This window comes from Camarhynchus parvulus, chromosome 2 (genome assembly GCF_901933205.1).
Source record: "Camarhynchus parvulus chromosome 2, STF_HiC, whole genome shotgun sequence".
NCBI classification, from domain to species: domain Eukaryota; kingdom Metazoa; phylum Chordata; class Aves; order Passeriformes; family Thraupidae; genus Camarhynchus; species Camarhynchus parvulus.
The window spans coordinates 13843171-13870126 of NC_044572.1; the positions used below are offsets into that span (position 1 = coordinate 13843171).

Sequence of the window (26956 nt, forward strand, 5' to 3'; positions counted from 1 at the left end):
AAATGGTGAAAAGAAACTAAAGATAGGAGCACTTTCTACTTAACCTGTCAATGTTGCTAGGTTATGCTGTCACCTTTCCATAAAAACACCTGCTAAAATATATGCATTTACTGTGTTGCAAAAAGACACTTTGAAAAGCAGAAACTACATCCAGAAACATCCCTTTATTTTATTTCAATGTGATGAACATTTGTTGGAAAACCACATAACAGGAATTACTTTTTGCATTTCTTGCTCAGGCAGGTTCTTTGAATATTTGAACTTATTAAGAAGAAAAATTATGGAATGTAATTTACTTTGCAATTTTCATTGTTGTTAAAAGTAGCACGCAAACAAGACGATGTGGATAAGGCATTGTGTCCTTTTATGTGCAATGTCTATAATTTTGAACTTTTGAAATAGGGACTCCACAAGATTCTTAGTATTATCAGTCCTTTGATATTTTACAGATACATTGTTTAAAATAACCATGTGTAATTTCCAAGAGACTGATTTTGTGTAGGTGTTTTATTAGTGGATAAAATCTGTGTTTAAGCAGTCAGGTAAAATGCAAATGGAAAAGTGACTACTCTGTTAAGTTTGAGGGGTTTTGTACCAGAATGTTTTCTGTACGATTGAGGGAATAGCTTTTAAAAATTAGCTTACAAAGAGCTGAATGTGTGTCTTTTCAAGCTATAACTATGCTTCATTGCAACACAGAATTAAATTAGGGAAGGATTAATGGCAGAATAAAGAAGTATCCTGGAATTTCAGGACCCTTCCATTTTGCTGTCACTAGAGTATGTCACTGCTAAATGCACATCTCATTTCCATGCATAAACCAAAAAACTGTCCTCCTTGGTTCTCAACTTAGCAGGGGTTAGAGCAGGCAAATGCATACACATTTTCTCCTTAGTGTGATTATCTGGTATATTTTACAATACATGAATTTTACTGCATCAAAATCATATAGTACAGATAAAACTCAGTGATATATTGGACAGCTCACTTATCTTTGGTGTCATTCTGGAAAATACGTGGTGCACTTGGCTAGTTCACTGATTGCTAAGATGACCAAAAAGGGATTTGAGATCCTTCAATACAAAGAACTTTAGAAATACAGAAGACTTCTAAAACTGTTGGTAAGGATTATAGCTCTTTGACACTTTTTGTAGGAACATGCACAAATTAGGTGTGTGAAACAATTTGTAATAAATATGTTATCAGAAATGTTCTCCTATTTATCTAATACCTTTTTTAAAATGTTGATAGATGTGTTTCAGTTTTAAATGTTCCAACCACAGGCTTGGAATCCCAGTGCAGTAATATTATCCCATATTAAACATACCTATTTCAGGAATTTCATTTAAATATACATTGAAAATGGAAATACTATCCTTATTGTTGTTCCTTTATAACTTGTGAAGTGAAGCATAGCATACAAATGGTATTCTCAGTATTTCAAATAATTATCTTCTTAGTGTGTAAGTTCTATTCAGCAAATAAAACCCATCCAGTTTTGCGGTAGATGCAGATCCTGATTATTACATGTTGACAAGGTCATATATCTATTAATTGGATTGGAGATGGGATACAAAATTGCTGTAATTATTGTAATTTTCCAGCTAATTGCAGGGTTGGCGGTGAATATTTTACTTCTAACAAATGAAAAACAGTATTCCGGCTGAAATTGGTTTATAGCATTTGAGACGTTTTGTTTTACATCTCCGGTGCTTTTTGCTGGTGCGTGGGCTCTGCTCCTCGGCCGTTCCACGCGGTTCTGTGCTCTGTGCCCCTGCTTACCTGCACCCTCTGCTCCCAGGCAGCAGCTCCCTGCATTGGGCTGGGGCTCAAAGCCTGCTGAGATTCTCCTCTCTTTGTTCTGGTTGCCATGCTACCCCTTCTGTTTGTTTATAGATCACACCATCGCTCCTCTCCCAGCAAGGGAAAGGTTAGCTAGATCAGGTCCAGCTGGAAAAGTAATATTCATCTGGAGTCCCTCTTTTCCCATGCACAAACACAGCCTGTACTTCGCATGTTGGGGAGGGGGTGTTTGTGTCAAATTCCATCATCCCATATAAACATGGAAACAAAAATGAGGCTGGCTCATATCTCCTCTGTTGTTTTGCACTGTGAAAACATAATTCATTGATACAAGCAGTTGATTTATTTATGTTTCTTATCTAGCTCTTTCTTTTTTACTGCTTTTCTGTTACCCAAGTTAAACTTTTTATTGTATTTCATCACTTCAGCTGCATCTTTTTTTAAGCATACAGTACACAAGGCATTTTTTGTGTTGTGCCTGCATGTTTTCTGGGAAGAGGTTGGAAGCTCAGTGCAGAAGATTGTTAAAGCAGACTGATGTTTATTCCCTGCTGAAATATAAACTGGAGGTGCAGGTGAAAATTGCCAAACCTAATGAGCAATTTGGCAGATAAGACAGGATGTCAGGCAGTGACAGTTCAGCAGCGGGTGCGCTGCCTGTGAACCAAGTTGTTTGTTTCACAGTACTGCATTTAAATATTGTAAATAAAATCCCTTTCAGCTTCATGAGATACTGTGAAAAGGGTCATCTCTTTGTCTTGTTTTCCTTTAAAATTATTTAGCTTGTTCAAGAACTAAGACCACCCTTGGTTATTTGTCTTGGTGTGATTATGTGTAACAAGTCTCTGACTATTTCAGCAGTTAGAGTGAAAAAGCAGTTTTCATACGTAGCGTTATTTGGAAAACATTATAAGACTGGTAGAGAGGTTTGGAGAGCTGATGTTTTTCCCTTAAGGGGAATAAGGGGGCTTGGAGAGTCTCTTTTTTCTTCAGCTGTTAATGGAAGGGTATTGAGAAAATGAAGCCAGATTCTTCTCACATAGGCACGTTATTGCTGGAGACAACAAGCACAACTTTCGACAAGGGAAATGCCAGTTAGAAATAAGGAAAACCATTCTCACCTGGACAGCCAAACAAGCTTCTCAGAGAAATTGTGGCATCTCCATGTGCTTGGAGATGAACAGAACTTGACTGAAATTGGCCCTGAACAGCCTGGTCCACCTGGTCCTTTCTTTGTGCGGACTGATTAAGCCAAATAGCCCCCAGAGATCCAACCTTTGTAACTCTGTGATTACAAATATCATTAATAAAATTGAACTATTTGCTCCTTGAAGCGATTGCTTGTAAAAGTAAATGATGTCCACAGTGACATATTTAGCAGGCAGGTGTACAAGCATATTGTGCATGTAGAGCTTCCCCCCTGGGTTTGTGTGGTACTGCTTTCTGCCAGTGTGACACAAAGCAGCTGCCTGTGCATTTTAGAAGATAGTTGCTTTTGTTTTCAGGATGTCTTGTAGGTGCTTCAGTTCCTTAAAAAGGAGATATGGGCTAATTGTAAGATTCTCTTGAAGGCTGGAGGGTCAGTATCTCCAGAGCACTGGCTGGACGGCCTAAGAAATTGCTAAGAGCTGGCTGGAATTGGTGCACTCCAGTGAATTACATGCTCAGGTGGTCTGTATCATATATTTCAGCAGGACTCTCAGCATCAATTTTGTATTCTGGTCACAGATCCAGACCATGAAAAAAAAAGTCTAGATGAGAATATTTTGAAGTGAGTGCACAGCTGGCTCTGAAGATGTGCTAGAAGTGCAGAGAAGCAAAGAAATTGCTACAGCTTCACATCATTGTTTACCCAGCAGCGTGGCTGTTGCTTTAAGGTTCCCTGTGTGCAAGTGTGCTCTTACCCTGCAATCAGCACAAGTTTATTCCTCACAGGTAAGAGCATGCATGCAGACTTTGACTGGGAATTCATTGCTATAATAAAGTTCCTGACCTTGCTTGCCTTTGGATTTGTGTCTCTTTCTCTGCTCTCTGAGTAGTTTTCAGTTGTTCACTGATAAATTAGTAGGACATATCAAGTATACTCCCTGAGGGCTCTCTTAGTTTAAGGACTGTTTAGTATTTTAATAAATCTGAACTGGAATATAAAGTACTGCATAAAAAGCTAAGATGGAGTTTCAGGCGCAATGTTTCAGTTCAGCATTGACTTTTGATACATTTATTAACTGTTTTGAAATCAGTGAAATGGGCACAGCCAATGTATCTAAGGAAGGAAAAGGTCATTTGCAAGGCAGTACTAATGAACAGCAAAATCCACAATACTGTTAGAAGGATCCTGGCAATGTGGTGCACTATTATACTGCAATCAGGCTTTCTGCTCTTCTATCAAAAGACCGAAAGCAAATGCTGCTGTGAGCTCACTGTTGTGTGCAGGAAGATTTCAGCTGGAGTGACCAGTTGTGGTGCCAGCCGTGGGGGAATTCTAAATGAGTTGGAGAGAGTCAAAAGAGAGTAACAAGAATAAGTTGCTTTGGAGACTATGATGAATTGGTAGGACTGGTTTATTTAGTTAAGGAAAGACAAAAACTGGTAGGATCCAAGACTTCAAATGTGTTGATATTTTTCTCGTTCTTCATATCCGATAAGGAGACTTGGCATTTCTGGGCGAAAGCCATTTTTTGTAACCCATAGGGATAAAAAACATGTTTACACTTCATTTGGTGAGGCAGTATTTGTGGGAATGGTTCAGAGGCAGGTTCTGCATGCTGTGGGCACTGTCCTCGCTGTGCTCTGAGGCAGGAGGGCTGCTGGGGACAATGTGTCCTGTTCCTGGCTAAGCCATTGGGTTGTTTGGTGACCCCAGGTGAGCCATTTCTTGTGTCTATTGTAACAATGTGTATGGTTTTGCATCTCAGATTTGAGTGTTCAAAAAATCCAGTGCTAAGCAAACCATTTAAAGATGGGAGTGCATAAATGTGTGAATTTCAAGTACTTTAAAATTGCTTTAAATATGTCACTTCACTGATTTGATACAAGTATCAAATCTAGAGTCCCAAATGTATATTCTGAGAATTATGTAAATATTTATAAGATTGGGGTTTTGCTTTCATGATTTGGAGCGCTCCATGTCAGTGTGTTGGCAGAGGTGTGTTCATATTTGTTCTGGTCTCAAAAATGATGATCATATCAGCACTCTTTCCCACATATGGCCACTTGTTTGTCTCCTTGACTCCTAATTCAACTCTGAGTCATCTTTATGTATGGAATTAAAGATATTTTCATATGTGAAGAACTAAGGAATTGAGAGATTAGAAATGGAGGAAGAGAAAGATGAGTTCATCAAAACCCAGATGTTAGGAGCTTTATCAGATCAAGTTATCTCCAGCATTAAGTAGCTGAATACAAAATATAGAGAAAATCATCCACATTTATTATGAAAGATTGCTGAAGTCAGGGGAAGGTTTTCTACTCTCTGTGTTCAGTTTTGGATCAGCTCAGCTTTCCATGGTCTACCTCCTTGGTCACCATCATTGATGTTCAGATGCCGGTTGTTCCAGTGAAGTTCCAGGAATGAAATACAAAGGATTTCCAAACCATCATTCACACTGTTACTCCCTTGTCAGGCTCTTCTATGTTTCTTTTACTGTCTGGATAATACAAAAAGAACCTTGAACTGAGGCTTGCACCTCAGTTGTTAGCATCTGAATAAGGAAGGTTTCTCATGCATTGGAGTTTGGGAAGATTTAGCAGAGTCTGTTTCCTCACCTTCTGGTGCTCTTGTTGTTCAGGAATTCTTACCACATTTTATCCCTAAAGCTCTGTGAGGGATATGATTGTTTAAAAGCCAGAGTTATTGAAGCAAAAATCAGTACCAGGTGCTGCTTTCTTCCGTGAGGCTAAATTTGATCTTTGTACAGCACAGTTCTGACTTGAGTCATCTCCAGTTGGTGTTTTCTCCAAGCATAGTGCTCTGCTGTTAATTTGGGATTGTTGAGCAGTTTAAAAACCATGTGTTTTTGATGAGATTGTGACACATTTGTAAAAACAAATGGATTTTAAACTGTTTAAGTTTCTAAATTAACCTTTAATATCTTCAATCTTCTTGGTATACCAGCAAGCAAAATACTGTTGCTCCTAGTAGGATTAAAAAAATCCCTGAAACCAATAAAGTAAAAAAAAATTAGACCTTACTGATTCTCTGGAGGAAACCTGAGTAATTGTGGTGCATTTCGAGATATTATTCCATATGGTGAGGACTTCTATCTATAAGTACTAATAAGAAGAAGTAATAAAAATACAGTATTGTATCTGATACCTGGTTAGAGGTATCAGGTAGCTAGAGAATATAGTACAAGAGGGATAATAAGGAAGGGTTATGAAGATGTAAGTATTGAATTTGAACAGTTTAAGAAGTCAGTTTTGAATATTAATCTAAGTTTGACATCTTAAATAGATTTAATGATCACTTGAACAACAAGCTATTATGAAGATCAGAGCTGTATTCTCAGAGTATTTCAACATTCCTTTGGTGGTTGTTGGGTTTTATTTTCCCTTTCTTTAAATGAAAGGCAAGTTTTTCCTTAATGGAACTCTGGTTTTATGTAAGCAAAAATATGATACCATTTTATCCAATCAAATGTTGCACTGTAGCTGCTCAAGTCTGTCATATTGTGGAATCATGGGTTTAATACCATTGAGATAAAACTATATGCTTATTTCAAGAGTTTATCATCACACATATCAATGATATCCATAAATGTAATAACTCTTAAAATAGATACTTTCTTGTTTGCTTCTCTGTTTCTTGTAATTTCATTTTAAGCAAATGAGGAGTGCAGTGAAGGCAAAGGAGCATGAATCTGAAATGAGAAGGGAATGCTTTCTCACAGTACAACCATCCTGTGAAATGTTTTACTCTGAAGGCATATGTACATATTACATTTTTTTACCCAAGAGTTTCTGAAAACCTGATGCAGTATTTATAGATACTTGTTCTGACATGTGATAAAACAGTATGCTTCAAGGCATCCTTAAGATCCAGAGCCACTAGTCTGCAACAGTAAGTGGCATCCCAGTTGTGTTTTGCTTTGCTTTGAGGCAACAGGAATGCGCCTTTGAAGGGGTATGAGGGAGTAGGCAACTGACATTAATTACTGACCAAAAATCTTTCAACAGGAAATGATGCAAAGTTTATCAAATGTACTTAATTACTCACTTGGTCATAAGCAGGGCTGATCTTGTGGGATTGGTGTTTTAGGGCTAATGAAGAGGGGTGTGTGCTGGGGGCTCTGTGCCACACTGTGGTGCTACCCTGTGTTCAATGCATCAGCTAGTGCATGTCCCCCTCCCCAGAAAAACAAGTGGGTATTTTTGATCACAAGCCCAGTGTATTAAGATATTACATTTAAAGTAATGTATTTATTATGCTAAACTTTTACTTTAGCGTTGCTTGCTTTTGTTCATAATTCACAAGAGGATCTTCTTGCTCCCTTCCTTGCTAAATTTGCAGCATATTAACACACTCTTTTAGATGGGGATGTGTTTTGGAGGTAGTCCATCTCTTTGGGTGATTACTGGGAAAAAGTTGCTTTAAATTCTGTGTCTTTTGACATGTTCCTTTGAGGAGGATGAGAGAGAGACAGATGGCTACTAGTTGAATAGGGTTGTGTTTTATTCACTCTCATGCCCTGAAAAGGACTGAAACATGATATTGAAATAAAGGAGTGGGTGAGAAATAACTTTCCATTAATTTATTGCTTTATTTCATACTTGAAACAAAGACAAAATTTGTTGTTTTTCCTACCCATCTCTTGCTATAAATCTTAAATTAATTATGTAATTAAGATAAGTGCCAGCTTCAGAATGTTGTGGGTTCATGTTAGGGGCAGATGAAGCATTCAGGGTGAGAATAAAGAGTATGTATTTAGAAGAACTTTTCTCTTTTTGACCCCTGGCACTGGATGCTGTGGAGGTGACTAGCTTGGTTTCGGCCCATGGAGCTGTTCTGAGCTGGGAATGAGGCACCAGCCCAGCACCTGCTCTCCTGCTGTCACAGCTTGGCCTGGCTCCCTGGAGCTCAGTGTCCCCAGTACTCTGCAGCCAGGGACCCCCAGCTCAGCTCCCCTTCTGTGACACTGCAAGGACAGACAGGATCCCCCTGTATGACACAGCTGCCACCTTGCTTTTACTGCTTGGGCTGGTGCCAGAGCTGGGCTCTTTGGGGTTGGAGTGAATATGAACTCAGGCTGTGTTCCAGGCCTGGGTTTCTGGCCTCTGTTACGGATTTAGGCAATTGGCTCTATCAATAGTTTTGGATTGACAGAAAGTAGAAGTGATTGTATCTGTAGACAGGGAGTTGGGGACCATGTGGGTTTACAAACAAAAGCAAACAGTGGCACTTGAGGTTAAGTTAAAATGTTTCTACTGCTTGTGCATGCGTACAGTAAAGGGGTGTACAAAGACAGCAAGAACAAGGTTGCATTAGCTTCCAAATATTGTGCCTGTGAGTCAGAAATGAGGCTTCTGAAAGCAAACTGTGATCAGCCATTAAAACCTTATCCTGAGGCGTTGGATTTGATTCAGTTCTCTGTACAGCACTGTTTATGTTCACAACTTTAAGTAAAATTGGACTTTTTTGGCAATTGCTGGGCAACAGCTGATTCAAAGCAGACGTGACGGATGAGGTTGATACCAACAGACTTCACGTTCTGCATCTGAGCTAAATGCTCCAGGCAACCCAGTTTCTGATTCTTGGTACCTTTAGGATGTGTTCATCTGACCTGTTTTACTGCTTATTTCAGAGTGAAATGGCCCATTGGCTACACTAGGTGCACTGGCTAATGTCTCTTGTTGTAGAGAAGTGGAGTTGACCAGTTCCAAAATACATGTCTGAGAATCCTGTTCTGCCTGTGATTTAACTCCCACCATGAAAATAAATTCTTACATGAAAGATTAAAAAAACCATAAAAATCATTAAGTAGGAAGTTGCCTTTTTTGCCTTAAATTTAATTTGCAAATTTAGAAGAGAAAGGATAAGTGGCATGTTACAAAGCAAACAGCTTCTCAGTTTTACTTACTGAGCAATTTTGCATGGCCCCTATACAGGAACTATATACAGTTCCTATGGGAACTTCCTATACAGCCCTACTTATGCTTGGGAGGTATATTTGGGTTGTGGATGGTATGTCATGATTGCAGAAAGTCCCATGTTCAGTTTTTTTTCAGAGTAAAAAATTTACTGGGTTTGAGACACTTTGATGTAATTTCATGGTTAAACCATCAATGCCGTCTGCCTTGGGTCTGACACTGGTGTCTGGTCACTTTGTGGTGCTGGTCCCAAACAGGTAAACCTTTGCAAAGGGGGCAGCTGTGCTTTTCCTTGCCACGTGTTCTCAGATGTTGAAGCATCAGAGATGCCGTGTGACACTGAAAGCCAGCCCAAATCTGGAGGAATAAACATGATGTGGACTTGATGAGGTCTGAAGCATGTGAATTGTTTTCACTGCTCTATGCAGTTGGGTGGCTCTGTAGCCCATTCTCTCACACACTGCAGGGTGTTACAGCCATCCTGCCTTTCCTCCTCTTCAGGGTATCCTGGCTCCCTGTGGACTTGGAAAGTTCTCTGTATACACACTCAGCCTCTGGAATGGGTGGCTGTGTAAAGGAGCATCCCTCAAATATAGGCTATTAAAGTAAATGTGTTTGCAAGTTTACAGACAGAATAATGATGGGCAGCAACTGCTGAAACGGTTTTAAATGAAATGACATTTGAAGCAATGCTAGCAGTTCTTTTTAGTAGATTATGAAAGAAAAAAATTATGTTCACCAGTTTCTAACAAGTTGGAAAATGGACACATGTGCCTTGTTAACCAGCCTTATATAATACACAAATAAGTCTTTCAGTGTTTTTGGTAGGTCCTGACTTGAACTCTCTGCTTTTACGCTTTTTGGAGGTTTTCTGCCTATGAAAGCATTCTCCACCAAATATAAAAATGATGTTAGCTTCTTCTATTCCAATCCATTTTGAGCTCTGATGTTTAAGACTTTCATTAGATGACAGAGAGATTGTAGGTCAAACACTGCCTGACTTTCACAATGATTTCCATCTGAAGGGTCTTACATAGTGTAGTCTCTTCATGTTTTATTTAAAAATTTAGTTGGGTTCTTGACTCATGGAAAAATAAATAAAAATGAAGGTCTTACTGCAGTGAAAAAACCATGAAACTACTCTGTCAAATGAACTGCATGACATTTATCCATGGGAAATATCCATTAAGCGAGTGAATAAAGTTACTGCTCTAGTTTGACATAGTAGGCGATATTTCTGTGAGTATTGTACATGTAGATGATTTACCTCTACCGCTGTTTTAAGTTCACCTTTAAAGTAATAAAACACAAGTGGGCAAAGTCTTCCCGTAATCCTGCTTTCCCATAGCTCTTTGTTATGTTGCTTAAAACATAGCATTACAGTGTAATAAGTATTTTCAGTTCTTCCACCCATAAAGGGTAGGGGGAAAATCTGTTTGCAGTTAGTGCTGGTACCAAGATATTATTTCTGGTTTGTGCTTCAGCAGTGACTGGGGTAGCAGGCTGTGCAGCTGAAGGCTTGGGGAGAGGTCACTGCCAGGGTGCTGCTCCAGGAGCTCCAGGAGGAGAAGCCATGTGCAAGCAGCTGCGGGGGGAGAAGGAGGACAAAACTGAACTGTTTAAAAACCGATAGCCCAGAAAGTGAAGGGTGAAAAAGCTTCCCTGAAACTGCAGCTGGGAATACTCACAGATGTTTGTTTACTGCAGCTTGGTCTGCTTCTTCTGCTAGTTGAAGAGTTTATCCCAAACTGTGTGTCTTGGCAGCTGCCGTGCAGTAGTGTGTCTCGGTGGCAGCACATCCAGAGAACGCACAGAAAATGGGGTACCCGAGCAGGGCACGCTTGAGCCGTGTCCTCAGTGGTGCTGGGAGCGAGCAGCTGCCTTCTGAGGGTGCAGCCTCTGGGTTTGCTGTGGGTCATCTGTGCCCTGAGCGTGCCACAGGCAGGGAAGCAGTGCCCGGGGCAGTGCCTGCTTTTCTGGGTTCAGAGCCTTTGTGAGGCTCGGAGCATTTTGCTGGGCTCCCACCCCTGTGCCGGGCTCACACCCCTTTGTTGGGCTCACACCCCTTTGCCAGGCTCACACCCCTTTGCCAGGCTCACACCCCGCAGTGTCCCCACTGCAACTCCCAGTGCCGGGTACGTGCCCAGCAGAACGAGCTCTGGGAGCAGAGCTGTGCCTGTGTGTGTGTCATTTCACTGCTACATGGAAGTTCCATCTAATTCCCAGTGGCTGTCACTTCAGGGTAGATGGTAATGCAGCTGTTTATGTGCTGTTTGCCTGGCTGCTGTGGCTGCTGGTGTACAAGCCAGCTTCTAGGACTCTTCATTCTGTGTTTTACCAGAAGGATTTCGTGCATGTGAATTTTTTGCATGGGATTCCTATTATAGGATGAATTGAATATTAAATTACTCCTCAAACCCTGAAGGCAGTACATCAGCTTCACTCATCCTGAGCAATTTGTGCTATGCTGTATGAACCATATCCCAGGTTCAGTTTCCCAGTTTTCCCAGGGCTGGATTTTGCTCCATTTGTTTCTATTTTTCTTTTTCAAAGTCGGAATGTTTTACTAAGGGTGAAAAATATTTTTAATGAAGTATTTTAATTTGCTCTTGTGTTAAGGGCTTGTGTTCCACCCTCCCCTCATCCGGGGTTTGCCAGATGTTTTAAATATCTTCTCAGTACATACGCTTTCAAGGTTTTCCTGCAAATCCAATTGTGTTTAACAGGCACTGAGTCCTTGTGAATCAATGTTGTATTTTTCTCTACTTTATGCCTCCCAGATCTGGCAGATGTCGTGAGTTTTAGGATAGCAGGTTTTCAGTGTTTTCTGTATGAAAGCAGATAAGATTGGTACATAGTTAGAATTTCCTCAGAAAGGATCAGAGTTTCAGACGTCTGTGGGAGGAAGGCATTTCATTGACCACATGTTTTTACAGCATTTAGTGAGTTTAGTAAGTAATTAAATCAAATAATTCATCTTATGCTGTATCAAAAGCGATGGCTTTTGTAAGGAAAGCTGTATTTTTGAGTCCTTTTTTGCTTTTTTTCTCTTCCTTTCCTCTTTTTTTTTCTTTCTTTTTTTTTTTGAATCCTTGTATATGTAACATTTAAACCAAATACAGTGTTTCATTTATCTTTTCTTGGAAAAATTTCTTAAAGTCATACTTTTAGCTAGAGGTATGATAATTTTCACCCATAGATACGTGTGGTAATTCAGTTTTATTTTCCTTTTGACCAGCCAAATCAAATACATTTGTTTGATTTTAGTCATAACTATTTTATTACTTTCACTACAATGTAAACTGTTTGCTCTGTGTTTCCTTCCTTGATTTTTTTCCCTCGCTATTTTTCCTGTCATTTGCTTGTAAGATACCTGAAGGGTCATTTTTAACAATGAAAAGTGAGGAAATGTCAAAGGTAGGGCTGCTGCTGAAGGCTCTTTGTGTGCTCAGTGCTTTCTGTCTGTGGTTATCAAGCTGTGGAATGCGAGATGCTCAGCACGTGTGATGGGGTGAGGCTTTAACCCAGAGAAGGTTAGCTGGTGACTTGATGCTCCTTCCTTCTGCTTCCATTTGCTGACTTCCAGATTGAGAACACAGTGCATCTGGGTTAACTTGATGCCTCATGGAAATTTTAGAAAGGAGACAACCACTTTGTATCAGCTTGTGATCAGAAACAGAAGGAGAATGGAAAAGAGAAGGCATGAAGAATTAAAGAACCAAGATGCATGGATCAGAGAAGAGGAGGGAGGAGGGCAGGAAGAGGAGCTAGTGGCAGGGAATGTTTACCTCCCTGGGGACAAATAAAAATACATAACTGTTTCCTTGATGTTACTGTGCTGTATAAACAGTTACCCTAGGACCCATGTAAATGATGTATGACTAGGAGAGAGAAAGTGAGTAGGTTGCTGCTGCCCTCCTGCTCACCCTTTCTCTTTGCAAAGCTCTCTGTAGAACCTGAGACCTGGTCCATGCCAGAAACTGAAGAAAAGGAAAACCAAAAAAAAAAAAAAGTTAAAGACATGAAAAGGAGGGATCATCCCACATGAATACACTTTTTTTTTCAAGTGTTAATCACAAAATGAAAAATGGTAGTGTGTAATGTTAGATTTGTGTAAGTGCATGATGACGTTTTGAATTACCTTTTCTGAAACACAAACTGGATTGTCTGACATAGAAGACATTCACTGAATTGCAGAGCTTTAAAAATGACAGTCCTGGGGCTGTGATGGATTCTCTGTCTCCTGAAGTCTTGAAATTAAAGTCAATATTTTTCTGTATTTCCAACAGAAGTTAAAAGACTAAATGCAGACATTATTGCATGGTGTGCCTGGGCTTATATAGGTGTTTGACAGGATGATCACAGGGTGTCTTCAGGATTTGAGTTATGAGTCTTGTTTGGAGTCTCACAGTAGTGCTGCAATGCATGTAGTGAACGATTCTTTGTGTACTTGGACCTATGCTTTTCTCATTTTAGGATTCTTCTGTATTTGTTTTCTTAACGTTTTATTTTTTGTGGTGCAGGTTTCCCCCCTTTCTTGTTGTTTACAATGTCCATTCCAGCCAATTCTGTAGTCTGCCCATCCTGTCTGCCACAGAAATCTGTATATACTGCTCCAATACCCTTTGCTCCTGCAAACCTTCCAGCAGCCAGGTTTCCCATTCATCCAGATGCTACATTTTGTTTGTACGTGGAGTGTGTTGGTTAGGTTTGCTTTGTCTTGCTTTAAAATTACTTTTAGAGGGTTTTTTTGCATTTGTTTTTTGATTCAGCTCCTCCTGGGTGCAGAGGAAGTGCAGACTAAGGAGGATGGGACAGCATCTGGTTGAGTCACCATGGCTTGGGCTGGTCGTATTCTCCTGTGGGACTGGCTAGCAAATCAGCTGCTACCCAGGAAACAGGCTGACAAATGTCTGGATTAACTTTTAATACTTTTTTGGCCCTTCAGCAGAAACAGATCTGTTTTGGCTCAGCTAAAAAAAAAAGGATGTTTTGAGCCCTTTTCTTCCCAGAGTATTTATTCTCTTCACTGTACTGCATGGCCAACTGCTGGCATAGCTGTATTACAGAAAATTCCAAAGACTGTATTTTGCAACAATGGCTTCAAGTGTGCTCTGACTTAATTAGTAGGAAAAACCAGATTATATCTCTGGCTGTATTAGGGGCTTCATGCTGTTGTGTGTGACTGCTTCTTGTTGAACATTTAATGCAGAAGACAGTTTACCTGACAGATGGGGGGGGTGAGAGAAAAATAGGTTAAATATGTAAGTCACCACATAAATGCTAAGTATGATTATAAAATGCAAAAATGATGATACAGAAATCTGTGAGGAGAGCCATGCAAGACTGCCTGTGGGCCTAGGATTTTAGTCCTTTGCTTTTACAGCAAGAGACTAGATATGCTTATGCAATATTAATTCAGGATATACAGCAAATTGGCATTTGGAAGCATTCAATTTTCCTCATAATTGTTCTCCATTCACTTGGCCGATTATCAGTAATTTCAGGGAATTAAAGATGCTCTTTTTAGAAGTTTCTAGTGAACTCTTTAGAATTGTCAAACAATAACAAACCTGCCACTTAGGCAGCAATTTTCCCTCTTGCTGTCCTCACACTGATGTTAGATTGCTGTTTCGAAAGGCTAGACAAGCAAACTACCATGCAGTAAATCAGCAGGAAATTTTTTTCAGCCTCATGCTGCTGAGTGTATTTTGATCCAAGAATTTCTGTGTTTGTTTTGTTCATGCAAAGACTTTCATCTTTCAGTTTGGGAACAGAGAGGTTGGTTTTCTTTGATACCAAATCTGCTAAAGTATATTTTGTTAAAGAACTTGGTATTATATTTTTGTGGATTAAGCTTGTTATCCTTCAGTCATATCTAGGTGAATCCCACCAGAATGCAATTCAAAGCGTGTGATGTCCACTTCTTTCCTTTTCCTCTCCTGTAGTGTGAAAAGGGAAAGAAAATAGTTAAAAACCCCACAGGGAGGGGGTTGGGAAGTGCCTTTTACGGAAAGGTGGCACTCTGTCCTCTCAGTCTGTGTCACAGGACTTCCTAAAGCACAAAGTCTGCACAGGGAGAAGAGCTGCAGAATGTCTGTGGTCAGAAAGGGAACTGTTTTATGGTGATCTGTGACAGCGTGACCCAGTGACCCAGTAGAGATATTGTGTGCCTGCCTGCAGGTTTTGGATGTGCTGAGCATAATCATCTCTCAGTCTCGTGATCTCTGCTTCTTCCTTTCTGCTGGAGTTAGCCGGCCAAGGGGGCAGCATCCCAGTGCTGTCCCTGTGCCAACCAGGAGTGAGGAATGTGGGCATCTGAATGCGTGTGGGCTTGGGTAGTTTTGGCTCCCAGTTCCAGCCCTGCTGAGGTGTTGCTGCTGAAGAGAGCAACAGAGCACTCCAAGATGTTTAACTACTTTTCTCCTCAGCAGCTATGTGGAAACAGCAAAAAACTCTTCACATTTCATAGGTGGTTTTAGTCCAGCACTCGTATTTGAGATAACCCAGCTGTTCCTGAGGAACATGGCAGCAGCCCTTCTTTGCACAAATGGTTTTGGTCATCTCAGAAAAAGCACATATGTCTGTTTGGTTTGTTTTAATCTTCCCTAGATTAGAATTGCCATAGGAATCACACAAAAAGGTGTGGTGATTGTTGTATTCCAAGAGGTAGTAAAAACTGAGGGATGTTAGTGAGGCTTGCTTGATGCTGGGCGTGGAATAAGATGCAGCCCAGTTTGTCCCCCTCTTGAGGTTTTGGAATTCCTGCAGCCAGGAGTTGTTCCTCCATGAGTGGTCTTTTGTCTTGTTGGCTTTTGCAGATAAAACCCTCACTTTCATTGGAAATGTTCTATTGTGGAGGGGATGGAACACCCTCCATTATTAAGATTTGGGCTTCATTTCCCGCATATGCAAAGTCTTGGCTTCCTTTTTAAAATTGTTGAGAAGGTTTGCATTTTGTATGTGTTGCATGACCAGTGGGTAAGTTTTCTCTCCTAAGTTTGAGCTTGAGAATGAAAATGTTAAACATCCTTTGGAAGTATTTTCAAAAGCTTGAAAACTACATAAATCAAAATCTCATCTGACAAAAAGAAAAGTGAACTCTGTCATGAATTAATAACTTTTAAAATAGTTCTAAGAATTCCAGAGGAGAGGACAAAGTAATGAACTTGTCCTCAGAAAGCTATTTAGTTTCAGAAACTTTTAAGGAGTATTTTTTGTGTTTATGTGAATGGTATAAAAGATAATGTTTCAGTTTTTCTAGAGACAAAAATCCCAACTAAAGATAGTATGTATCCGTAGGAATATAAGTTTACTTTTCTGTAATGACTTCAAAAAACATCTGTTTTAGGTAGCCTTTGTATTTGTAGCAATGAGTAAGTATCTTAGATGTTATTTAATGCAGTAGATTTTTGACATCTCATATGAAATATTAAATACACTAGCTCTCATATAGTTATAAAAATACTATGCCTTCAGAGATTGTATAAACATAGGTACCTAAACAATATGAACCTATTTTTCTCATTTCCTATTTTACATAAAACACAAGGTAGCTACTTTTATTAACCAGTAAAGTGGTTTTACTCCAAAGCACCACATTTAATGTAGAAATGGTGTAAAATTAGAAGATTTTGAGTTAATTTTCAGATTTTTAACTAGGCACTTCAAAAAACAGGTGGTTCCTGCTGGGAGTACGTTGACTTTGTGGTGCATGCTGCAGAGAAATTGATGATCTGTGAGAGTCTATGGGTGTTCTCTCACTCACAGTTGTTTGTGCATCTTTCTTTTGTTTATTCTGTGAATGGAAAGATGTTTTGCACAAGCCATGTAAGGATGCATGGATTGAAAATCAATATGATAGGAAGGTCTTACTACTAGCAAGTGTTCTAAATTCTAATATAAGATAATGATTATAAGACTTGTTCCCTAAAACCATTTGCTCTTAGGTAGGTTAAAGAAATAGCTCCATCAGTACAGGAGGATGGCTCTCCTTTCTCTGTGGCTTTTTTTTAGTGATTATGCAAGGTAACTTCCTTTTGAGGAGTGGAAAATTTTGAGGAATTGCATTCCACAGAGCTGTTGTGAAGAATTAACTTAAGCTAAAAGTATTATTACACTGAATTTTATTTTTGGTTATAACAGGAGCATGTTATGGTTTTGCAGGTAGGGGAAGCCCATGGATGCTGAGGACAGGATGCCACAGTGCTCTTACAGCTCTCCTTTACATCCTGCTTGGTATCCCTGTGCAGCTGGGGCACTTAGCTAGAAGGAGTAGCTCTTCCTTTGCATCTTCATCTTGGCAGTTGGATGGAGAGTGACCCTTGCATATTCCTGCTTTGCTCCTGGATCCATTTTGCTGTGGACTGAGGTCGTTAGCCTTGACACTGTGGGGCCGTGTCTGGGTGTGTGACATTCAGGGAAGTGAGCACTCTGTCAAGGAGGAAAGCAACCCTGGCCATGGGCTCATGGGAATTAGAGCAACTGTAGTTCCTTTGCTTTCCTGATTTTCCTTCTGTCCATCCTCAGCAGAGATTTTGTTACCTTACAATCTTTCTGCAGGGAAGTCTTGGGAGAGAGTGAGGTGCACAAGTGCACGAGGTGCTTGTCTGGGTTCAGATGCAGAAGAAGCCATTCAGTTGCCAGACCAGTTGGAACAAGATGTTTTCTTCTGCTTGGTGTAGAGTGAGAGTGTGAGGGGCTTTGCAGAGTACTCTTGTCCAGCTGACTACTTGCAGGGCATTTCCAGGATAACCTGTCTTGGGCTATTGATTTTCTTTGGAATCTGTTGACATTCCTCATGTTTCAGCTGAAGCCTCCAATTACTCATGCTAATGGAAGAAGACCAAGTAAAATATACTGGTAGTCTGCTCTTTTTCTCATTTCAGTGTATCAGTATATTTTGGGCTGCATAAAAATAACTGCCTTATTAATCTCCTTTGAAGAATGAAACAAAGTGAGAATTCCTTAACAGCATAAAATTATTATTAATAATAATAATAAATAATTTACAGATTTTGTAAAATAAAATTTGTCCACCTCATGTGCCTTCTCTGCGTGCAGATACTTGAAATTATTGTAGCACATTTAGGATGAGACAAGGAGGGAGCCTTGTGGTGTGGAAACAGATTGGAAAAGTTAGCTGCTGGGAATCTGACAAATTCTGGCACGAAGTATATACCATAGTATTTCAGTAAATATCTTCTGTTAGTTCTGGCTAAAGCTGTTTCTCCACTAAGAAAGATGATCTTCATTTCTGGGCTAGAACCAATCACAAATTCTAATGAAATTTGGCAACTGCGAGCATGAAAAGTCATTGGTCCAAAAATTCACGAACTGTCTTTCATGTAGCAAGATTTCCTTTTGAACCTCAGCTGAAGCTCTTTCTACTGGCTTATTCTTGGTTTTGAACTTACAGGAATAATTTTTTACTCTATTTCGATTTGGCAATGTGAAATTAAAAAATGGAGTGAGAGGCACATAATTAAGCATGCAGTGTAACTGTATGTTTCCAGGGCTGTAGAAGGAGAGGAATGGGGGGAAAAAAATCCAGAGGGGAAATAAAAATTAAAAAAAAAAAAAAAGAGGAAGAGGAAAAAGAAAGACAGTGCCAAAGTTTTTCTAAGGTGTAGACAACGTTCTTCATTTCCAAAACAGAACAATTTATGCTCCCAGTTGTTTTAGGGGGCTTTGAAAAGTACATGTAAAGATGCTCAACTTTGCACATACTTCGAGCAGCACTAGTTTCCTGCTGTTCACTAGGCATGGTTTTAAACAGTAAGGGGATATCTAGAAAAGAATTGAGGATGTCTGCTGGTCTGTCACCCCATGGAGAACAGCAGGCATTATGTGTTATTGTCCCATTGTGGGCATATCTGAACAATCTAACCACACCTTCCAGTGTAGGCTGGATTGCCTTACTATTTGGCTACTGGGAACACCAGAGTTTTCTGCAGAAGGTGATCTTTAATGTTAAGAATTAAAGAAGATTTTAGCATGTTGTGTTGAAGCTGGAGCTTCTTATTCCCCACTCTGTGCTTGGAAAGACCTTGTTTGGTCACCATTAGTTTTGTGTAGTCACCAAACTTTGCAGCTTCCAGACTGTTCTCTGACCTACCCCAATGAAAGGTCAGGCACAGCATCACATACACTGGCAGGGAGCAGCACTATCTGCCCTCCCATGTCACAGTCATGGCCGCTCTGCTGCCGTGTGTCCCCTGTGGATCAGGAGGGTTGGTGGCATTTCATCTCATTACCTAAACACGCAAATGTTTCATTTGTCTGTGGGGATTCAGCTTGATACTTGCAACTGAATGACAGAAAATAATATTCTTGAGATCTTTATGCTCTGTGCTTTGCCTTTGAGCTGTATTAGTCCCTGCGTGCAGAAGAGCCTTCTGCTAAATCTTGTTTATCTGGGCACATGGGGTGGCATGATGTGGCCTTTTCCTACCTCTGCTTGAGATCTTTTGCTCTTCTTGGTCATCAGCAGCAGATAGGAGTTCAGTGCAACATTAACTCACAGATATTTGATAATGAGAGCATTTGATAATGAGAGCATGTTTCATGAATGTACCAACATGCTTCTAATAATCCTAGTAAATGTTTCTGTCATGGAAACAAGAGCAAGTGTCATTAAAATTGCAGAAGCTGTTGGTAATTTTTAATAGAAGTTCAGGACTCTGTTCACTCTGTCTTATTATAGACATTAGTTGTAAATGTTTGCTGTGTTGGAAACTCAGTAGTGTGCATAGAGGCAATTCCTTCCCACGTGTTCTGTTTTTTTTTTTGTAGTTTGTGCATGTAGCTATGCACATATAATTTCTGTCCAAAAACCCTAACCTTTTAAGTGATTGTGGTCAAGTTTTCTTTGTTGTCACAATTATTATGCTTCTGTTAAAAATATGTCTAAATAATTTCTGAAATGAAGCTGTCCGGATTTTGTGCAACTCAGGTTCAGATCTACCTCCAGGCACTGATATCCCCAAATTGTTGACTTCTCCAGCTTGACAGTGGCCTGTGATATACAGGATTGCTTTTATATCTCAAAAAACCCCACAGCTCAATTCTTGGTGTCTTCTGAACTTCTCTGCAGTGGAGCAAGGCTGGAGCCAGCCATGCTCACCCCAGCCTGAAAAGGAGGGTTGCCAAGTGCCTGCTCAGTGGCAAGGAACTGCTCCACACAAACATGGAGAAGTAGCAGATTAACAGCCAGACACCTCCAAAGACTGAGCATTCATCTGATGATTGGCAAAGAAATGCCTCTTCCCTAACTGCTTCAAAAATAACTGCGTGAACAACCATCCCATGTAACTTGTTCATAGTTCCCATAATTAGGACCCCAGTAGGATCCCAGCTTCCACCCTTAATTTACCTTTTCCATACCCTGTGTACCACCAGACTGTTTAGTGATGCTGCCATTGTGATGTCTTACTAATTCAAAAGTTTTGGGGTGTTTTTTCCCATTCTGAACCTTGGTAGAAATGCTGCAGGATTCCATTTCCTTCCCAGGGAGTGGCTGGTGTGTAGGAGTTCCTCCTCTGGCCGGTTCCCACAGAGGGATGCTGATGGACAGCCTGCAGGCTCTGAAGCCCTCTGGGCAGTGCAGGTCTCTACTTCTCTGTCACTTTGTGATGTCATTCATGAGCCAGTGGATGAGGCATTAGGTTTTTTGATGGCGAGTAGGAAAGGAGTGAGATTGCAGTACCAGCTTTGTAAGGACTTGTGTTAGTGACAAATCTCTTGCTAATTAGACACATAGCTGCTGAATTGCAATTAAGCATGTTTAACTCTTTGGCATCTGTAAATGATCCACACAGGAATTCTCACTTCACACAGGAGATCATGCAGTGATGTATGAGGCTGTGTTGGCCACTGATGTTGAAAGAAACTTTATTCTCTGATAAATCAGAAATGGACGTAGACTCACAAGTAGTACTGAACCCTGATACTGGTGCTGCAGGGTACTGCTCTTCTCCCACCCCTTCTCCTCCTCACATAAAAGCACAGTGGTGGCCTAGGGACCAGAAGGGGGTCATGGCATTGGCAACCGCAGCAGGTTTTCTCTGACTGAAACTCACTGATGAAAGAACTGTACTGTGTATTATACACATTTAAACATTTCTTGTTTTTCCCAACTGAGCTCTTCAAGTTACAATGTAAATCCTATTGTTGCATCTGTATTTTATCTCTTCTATCCGAGAAAACATTGCAAACATCTTCCTTCTTTTCTGAGCCTACCCAAAGCATTTGGACCATAAACAATCAACAGTTTTCATAGCACTGCATTGTGTTTAGTAACAGGAGGAATTTTTCCATTAAGTTTCAGGGGATGTTTCAAAGTTGCGGTAAGAAAAATATCTGCCAGCTTCCTTCCTGTGTCTCAGAGCGCTGAAGTTTAATCAACTAAAAGCAGCCAGGAATTTGTTCCTGTTGCTATAAACTCTGGCTTGCACTGTAGAATGAATGAAGATGTGTAATACAGTGTCTTCATTAAAACATAACTAAATATCAGTCATAGTATTATTAGCAAGGTATGATCTCTAATGAAAGCAAAATAACTTCATAGCAGCAAGGTTGATGATGTTTCCTACTGTCACACAAACTGTTTGAAAAAGTAAGACATAAATGTTTTGCAAAAATTTTGGCATCTGGGAGACTAGAAGTGCATTTTTCTTGCATATGTAGCAGTAGTATGAAAATAGGTAAAGAGGTAATCCAGCATGTTTTAAGGAAATCAGGAAGAACATACCCAAAACCTTGAGACTGTAGCTCATTAAAATATACTGAAACACAATTTTTTGACAGAGATGAGTAGAACATTTGTAAAATCTGACATTTTTGTCTTTTCTTTTGGCATATAAAGATATTTGCATTTTAGAAAAGAGCCCAGAGAAAAGAGACAGAGAGGGTGAAGGTAATTAAATTTTAATTTCAGTTTTAAAGATCTTTCTCTAATTAGCTTTAAAAGTCAGTGTCTAAGTAAATTGAGTTTCAGGGTGCAATCATAATTTTCTTCCTGGATTCTAGTATTCAAAAGTAAGAAGAAAGAATATTAGAGAAAGAGAAGGAAGATTGTTATTTTAAAGATCTTTCAAGATAAGGATTTAACATTACCTCATTATTAAAATATAACTGTGGCAGGTTGTTTTTTTATTTCTGAATTTCAAAGTCATTGAGCAGTCGTGGTTGGGGAAATGAGAAACTTAGATTCTATTAAAAGAAACTGAAATTTATACCAGGAAAGTAAAGACTTTTCTTCTTTCTTCTGCTTTGTAACAGGATTTCTTTTCGGTGGCTTGCTTGTGTTCTTTTCTCTGTTATCCATGCTTCCAGTTTTGATCATAGGCATGCTAACATAATATCCTATGTTTCTTAAAGGTGTGCTAACATGCAGTGGGCTCCTGTTGGTGTGTTTTACATAGCCAAGTGTCTTTTCTCTGCATTTATGTGATGGCTGGGGGCAGAACTTGCTGCATTCTTCTGCCATCTGCCAGACCACGCTGTGTGTACTCAGTGCTGTGGCCAGCCTCTGGTGTGGCTGCCTGCCAGAGCTCCAACTGTGTGGGGCACTGGTGGGAGGAAAACAGGCTAATGGTGACTTGTCATGGTTTAATGTGCAAATGATTATAAATGTGCCATTTTAAAACTAAAGATACAAGAAAACAGAGAATATTTGATAACATTGAAAATATGTCTGTGAGAAGTACATAAGCTGTTGTTTGACGATGAATTGCTAGAAAAACAACTAAAAACAGTTGGTTTCTAAATGAAGTAGTTATAAATATCTGGAGTTGTGTGAAACAATGATTTTTTTCTCTGTAAGAGCTGTAGAAGTCTTGCTATTTAACCAAGAATTTGAATGTAGAAAATTTAATTTTAGAAGTTGATCTTTTTATGCATAAACATATTTTCAAGTAGAGAAATGCTAATTATCTAAACTATGTCACCTTTCTTGTAATTCTGAAAGGGAAAGCCATGAATACAAAACACTTGGCATTTGCAGGTGAATATTGGGTAATTCATGTAGTATTTGCAAATGTTGAAGCATTTGATAGAAATTTAAGCGTCTTGAAATGTGACCATAAACACTTCATCGATTAAAAATCAGCATAGAAATCTTAAAAGTTGGAGGCAGTCTTAGTCTAGAGATTGTTGTCCAATAGCGTTTTGTGAGGCTTCCTGTCACTTTTGGTTTTATTTAACATCTTCAAAACTGAAAGAATCAGTACTGTAAATACTATGTTAATTAAATTTCTAGATGTTAATAGACTGGGAAAATAGAATAGCATGAATGAAGGAAGGATATATATAACCCAACAGATATATACTACACAACTGAATACAGTTTGATTCAGCCTGAATAAATAGAAGATAATGTATAAGAACACTGATCTAAACTAAAGTTATACTTTTAATTATCAAGACAGATGCTAAAGCAAGACTACAGAAGATGTTTCAGGATTTCTTTGGATGTTCTGGGTTGATACCATGACAATAAAATACCCAAATATGATTACTGCTGACTATGTATTAGCATCAAAGTTCAAAAAATGACAGGGATGATTTAAACAGCACTGAGGGTATTTCATAAAAGAAATACACTATTCAGGGTGCCTTCTGAACAAGTTAAGACTGGAATAATATTTACAAAAATGAACAGCAATAGTGACTTAAAAGAGGCAAAGGTTATGTGCTGTGTAGCACTGTTTAGGGGAGACTTGAGAGGTCTGTGACATATGAAAAGAGTTTTTTTAAAGGGGGGGATAACTAGTGATTGGAGGATAAACTTGGGGAGAATAATACAAATAAACAAGTTCTGGAGATTTCGACATTCGGAAGTGCTGAAAATTATTTTTTTGGAATGGATTCCAGGAGGGAGAAAAATACTGCTCTGGGCCATGAGGAGAAAGTTGGTGGTGTGTGTATAAATAAATAAGTATATGTATATCCTCCTCCTTTGCTGTGACGTTCAAAAGTATGTTTCTGAAAGCACCTACAACTGGTGGTAGCTTTGCAGTGCCCCTGTTTTGTATCCCTCCCAGCTGCCATCTCCCTGTAGTCTGCCTATTTTCTTCTGCAGGACAGATGGTGTTGTCTTCCCAGCAGTGGTTCTTCACCTCTTGGAATGGCTTAAGGGTGTTTTTTTCCTTTCATTTCTAATTCAAGATATCTACATTTGATTTGCACTGTTTTGTTAATCTTGTAGAGAAGTGCTGGCTTATGTTAGCTGCTGCTAGGGTGTAATGCAGTTTGTAGATAAGTTCAGAGTCAGCTGGTTTTTGCCTCCAACTATTTTTTCTTCTATCCATAATCAAGTCTACAACAGCCTTGGTGGTCTTTGGAAGTTACCATCACCTTGTCTTTAGAGGTTTGCAAATATGAAAGTTGAACTGATACAGGGATTTGAGCTTTTGAATGTCATAGGGGGTGTTTGGCTCTTGCTGTGTCCAACTGAATGGAACAAGGAGATTAACTGAACCTACTGAAATTGGAACCAGAACTCCAGGAGCTGTGCTGGAGTATGAAACTAAAGGCTAATCTAAATATTTTTAAAGAGATATTTCAATTAAATGTAGACAAAGTCTTAGCTTGTAGTTCCAAGTACTTCAAGCTGAAAGAAGCAGTCCTGCTTTCCTCAGCCCCAGGATGACCCTGATTCATCCTTTCTCTTGGGCTCCAGATGAGGATTTGAGCAGAATGATGAGCTGGATGGGTGGTGGAGACAGCAAAACTGTTCAATTTCTGTCTCTCATCCCCAGAGTGGTTTTTGATGCTGATGTAGGGTCTGTGTGTGTCTTGTGTATACAGTGCACCCTGATGTTCATACATATCTATGGGACCACTTTCAGGAACTCTGTCTAACCTGAGCAGCTTTTTGCTTAAAAGCTACTGTTTCCCACAGAGTTTTTTGGTTTCACTGATTTATCATTTTCCCAGAGATGTCTCCTAGAGTGTGGGGGGGGAAAAAAAAATCCTCTTCCGCTCTGCTCATCTGTCATGAGCCTGATGGTCTGTGTGAGATGGCCAGAAATGACTCTGAGATCATTTTTTCATTTCTGTGCCTTAAATCCACTGCACACCAAATTGCACAAACTGCAGTGGCACTGGGGAGCTGAAACCTTCACAGAGTAAAATTATGTTTGCCATGCTATATAAAGATAACTATGTATTTTTCTAGTCATGCTCTCCAAGCTGCCATACAAGAGGAAATTGGGATGGGAAGGTATCTATTAGCTCTGCTCTGGGGGAACACCATCCATTGTGCTGAGTGCCTGCACACAGGGCAGCACACTCAGCTTTATGGATGAAATTTGCCAGATCCTCAAATACTTTTGCTCGTGAGCATATTTGAAAATCAGAGAAGGTGATGACCCTTTTAAAATAAAAATGGAATTGCTGGCAGGAAGGGAAGGTACAACTCTGTGTTCTTTACATTTAAAGATGGTTATAAAATGTGTATTGGCTGTTTTTATAATTTATAGTGAAACTGCTGTTGCTTTTAATAAAATGAGGCTTCCAGTCAGAATTTCATGATTATGAATGTGAGCATTTTGTTATACAGCTTGGATCTATCCTACAAATAACCGTCTTCTAGCAGAATTCTGGCTATATACATAACTTAATGGGATTCTCTGTCAACATAATTCTTTCTGAAGTTGACTCTTGGTTGAATACTTCAAGTCCTTGAATGTGACTCGAGAGCTGTGTTAGTGGTAGCTTTCAGGATTTTTAATTTAATTTTTCTTTATTCCTCAGACTTTTAAAACTTCCTGTAATTCATTATTAGATTTACCATTTCAAGTGCTTATTTAAAAGGCACCTTAGCTGCAGAAGCAAATCAATATTTACAGTGCATTAGTGCCACAGAGAATTTGAAGCCTTGTGATTAGAGTTCATTGCTGTTTTATCCACTCTTCAAAGAAACCACAGACTTCAAACAGTATCAGCCATCATTCTGGAATCAGTGACATTGCATCGGTCCCATGCGTACTTTATCTTGCGGTTTAATTATTAAGTTCTTTTCCTTTGATTTTCCTTTTAATATTTCAAAGTATATCTTCTTCAAATCTATAAATTCTAGTCAAATTCTGTAAACTAGAGGATTTTAACCAACAATATATTGGGTAAAAAAAAAGTCTGTTCAATATATTCTTTTATGTTGTTGTTTTAATGGAAAGGAAACAGACTTGAAGAGAATGGAGGAGATGTTTCCAGCTTGTGGTTAACAGTGTGAACAAGATTTACTACTTAGATTAAGACCTACTGACCATTGCCAAGCACCATGTGTTAGAGCCAGCTCTGTGTGCCTGTCCCCTTCCCGTAATAAAAAAAAAAAGTAATGCCATGTGTTTACCTTTCTTGTTAACTTGGGAAATACATAGAGGCAAGATACACAAATTTTTTGTCTTCTATAATTCAGTTTATTTTATTTATCAAGTTTGCTTTGTAAAACAAATCACTTCTCCTTAGGTATGGAACCATTTCCATAAGAAGAGACTAGAAGAGATGATTTGTACCTTCATATTGACAGAATACCCTTTTTTAAAAAGATTTGATGAAATGTTCAGTAAATATCTGAAAATATCTCAATAGCTAAACTTATTGAAATGAAACTAGTCATACTAAAGGTGGCTCATCTGTGAGTAGATTTTGTAGAGAAGCTTCTCATGTTAATGTTCTCTCCAGAGCATATTAATATTTGGCAATTCCATTGTATAATTGACTACCTGTATTTTGAAGAGTCTGTACTCACCATTGTGCAAACTGTCAGGTTTTGACTACAAAGCAGAAGCCAAGGCAAAGATAATGGCTTGCTCCTCTCCAGAAATGCTGGTTTGATTTCCTTTCTTTCTTTGTTGGCAGTTTGGCTTCTCTTCTTACAGAAGTTCGCCCAACTGAACTTTTGTTTTGTCAAGCAATTTGAAAAAGAAGTGTAAAAATACAAGAACATTTTGCTATCACCGTGCTTATATATAGACGTACAAGCATAAGGAGCAAGTGAACTCATGTTTGAAAATTGTAATTCTCTGTTGTGGGGTGGGTAGTGAAGGCAAACATGACAATG

The 26956-nt window shown here is 39.3% G+C and overlaps 1 protein-coding gene across 11 annotated transcripts in view; it reads left to right on the plus strand.

Moving 5' to 3' along the window:
• Positions 1-26956, plus strand: part of PARD3 (par-3 family cell polarity regulator) — a 444905-nt gene that overhangs the window by 149415 nt on the left and 268534 nt on the right. The window lies entirely within an intron of this gene.